Below are 3,283 nucleotides of genomic sequence, written 5' to 3'. Positions count from 1 at the left end.
AATCCTCCAATTGGGCTTTAATCTTTGGGCCGTTCGATTTGAGCCGAATTTTTATGTGTCTACAGAGCGAAATTAGCAACTGTTTTGGTTTATGTTCTTTTGTTTAAGAGGTTTTTCGACTAGTAATTTGGTGGCATGTTTTGTTTGGTGATTTCTGTATTGTGGTAAAGAATGATCTGCTGTTTGTACCACCTTATTGGACATGGATACGGGAAGATAAGTCTTTTCGAAATTGCAATGTTTGATCATCGTCAATAAGAAACATTTATTTCTGTTAAGTGAATCCTTTTTCACTACTCTAATCGATTCACTGCTAAATCTACAGGAAGAAATAAAACAATCTAGATCATTAGCAACTATGAAGCTACCCCTTCCTCTTCTAATTGCAACACTCTTGTGAACGAGAGCTTCTTCAAATATACGCAAAATACCATTCATTTCTAATCAAGAAAATTCAGACATGTAATACCAAATATTTTAGCTAATAATGATAACTGTGATCAAGAAGAAAAATACTGTTCCAGGCATTCGAAATGAAAAATAGCAAAGCTTAAAACAGAAAAAGAAAAAACAGGGCCATTGCCAGATACTGCTATCATGAAGAATTTTTGACCTTGTAATATCCAGATCCACTTCAGTTAGGTACAAATGACAAGAATCGACCATAAAAAGTGGCAGAAATGAGGTGAAAACATGATGGTAGAGAAGCACTTGGAATGCTCAATTAGTACTACACGTACAAGTTACTGACTTTTGGAAGGGAAGAAAGAAGGGAAGGCTCGGAATTTCAAGGAAGCTATAATCATCTTTATCAATATTTTGGTGCGAAGTAACGGAATAGATTTGTTCCAAACACAGGGTACCTTGAATTAGAAGTAGATAAGGTATCGTTACTTCCTCAATTCCTTCATTTAAGAAAATGAGTTGTAAGAGAAACAAGTCAACAGGGCTGCAAAATTTCAGCTTTTATCTTCAATACGAGAGTCATAGAAGATTAACCCCTGACAGAGAACTACCAAGAAGATACTCTGGTGACATGATCTACATAACTCTACAGATGCAAAAATCTGAATCGTCGTCGTCTGACTCGCTCTCATCACTGCAAGTAAAATTAAGGAATGATGGTGAGGACAGAAAAACAGATTCAACTTAATACGTTAAGTTAGTCAACAGTTCATAACAGACTAATGCGTCATTGCTAATTAGAATGACTGATAATCCTAGTATCCACATACGGCTAGGGTTGAGTTTTCTGGCAGTAATTAACTTTTATACATATTGGACCATCCCGTTGTATGGATGTAAGACACCAATACACCAGCTCAATTAAACAAACTTATTACAGTTACCCTCAAATTCTAAAAATAACAAAAATGAAGCTGCTCTCAGGCTTTGCTATATTTTGAACTCTGAACATATTTGACAAATATTCCGGTGAGGCATCATTCCTCTAACCATATCATTATGGTACTGCAAATGGCAACTTTAGTAGAAAATTGTATTGCCTGGAAATGCTCTTCTAACTCTAATGAAACACTAGGTGCTCGGGGAAAAAGTTGTGAACCATCCTCAACGTTTAAATCAAAAACCTCCTCAAAGAAACTGAGATAGGTTTTAAAATGAGTCCACGGTCGTATCATCCCCATAACTAGAGAGATTTCAGACACTAGCCTCTATTCAGCACTATTACAATGTAGAAGGTTGTTGAAGCAAAGATAGAAGTTTTGGTTTGCTGCTACATTAGCATGCAAAGCTAAAGGTAACAGAATTTAGCTTTTTGAAGTTCTAGTCTATCAAGATGCCTAAATGCCTACATAATAAGTCATATACAAATGTAGTATATTGAAGTTTTAGTCTATCATGATACCTAACTCTGTCAAAAATAAATCATAGACAATCCCAAGAAATGCCCTCAATTTCTCTAAAGTCAACATGCATGCATGATGTCACACTAAGACGTCCTCTTCCCATCCCATATTGAATTCCTACATTTACTGTGCAAAGTTATTGATGTAGAAGTCAAAAGGCAAACAAATTTTTTGCACCGCCCAATTTCATCCCTTGAAGTCCGACAAGTCATATTCTTGCACGGAAATGGTAAAATGTTACAATTTGTTTTTGTGGAAAAAAAAATACGAGAGGAGCTTAATTTAGGAAGAGAACAATAATTCTGGACATCCCACAAAGAGAATGGCAAGAGTAAACACATTTTCAGTACCACCCAATTTTATCTCTTGAAGTCACATTCTGACATGGAAATGGTAAAATATTACAATGATGTGTTTTTATGGAAAATAAATACAAAAGGAGAACAACTTAGGAAGAGAACAATAATTTTTGGACATCCCCAGGATGAGAACGGAAATAAAGGAAAAATATGTTCTTCAAATGATATTCTTAATATTTTCCAAATACCATGTCCAATATAACGGCAGGAAGAACACACGTACTAATAAAGAAAAAAGATGTCTAAAATTATGGACGGATGAATAGAAGCTAAGGTGGCAAAATTTTTGGGAAAAAGCAGAACTTGTTCTTAATATACTAACTAAAGAGAAATTAGGCACCTGAGATATGTATAAATAATTATGTCTAAAATGATACTGACTTTCTAGGAGAAAAAAGGCTATTGCAAATGAACAACCATTTGAACTACAAGATAAATGTATGGATCTTTTCAATCTACATGTTACTGAAACTTATATCAGTGAAATTGTTTCACAACAAAGGTCCAATAGAGGCATAATCGTAAATGTTTATAATAAACTCTTAAATGCAACAAGTAGTTATAATTTAATGGTAGACATGTAATCATATCCAACCTTAAGAATGAATTTGAAGTATGCAATATGAATTTGAGCAACATGATATCAGCTTCCAACATTATTTCACCAAAAAAGGAAATATTTGGAACTCAAAAGTGCCAACAAAACATGGGGCATGGGTGGCATAAATTAAAGCACATCATAGGTGATGTGATGAAACAGAGACACTTTAGAGACTCGCCATCTAAGTACTATGTTTTAATAAGAGTTTTAAATAGGGGCTATGCCCTTTCAATTAGTTGAATAACAATCCTATCACAGTCAGTCTCCCTCCCATGATAGCCTTCTGATGACTAGTCATGGTAAAACTTATCATCAAACCATCTTCATGAGCTATACCACAAGCCAGATTTGCTCAAGATTTGGTCCCAGATTGCTCGGCTGAATTGGTACTCATACAGCCTCAAGCATCAGGACACAATTTGTATTTTTTTTTTCCCCTAATTTAAAAAAAAAAA

The sequence above is a fragment of the Olea europaea genome, unplaced genomic scaffold (assembly GCF_002742605.1).
Source record: "Olea europaea var. sylvestris unplaced genomic scaffold, O_europaea_v1 scaffold2240, whole genome shotgun sequence".
Classification (NCBI taxonomy): Eukaryota; Viridiplantae; Streptophyta; class Magnoliopsida; order Lamiales; family Oleaceae; genus Olea; species Olea europaea.
Note: the sequence above shows the minus strand (reverse complement) of the source record.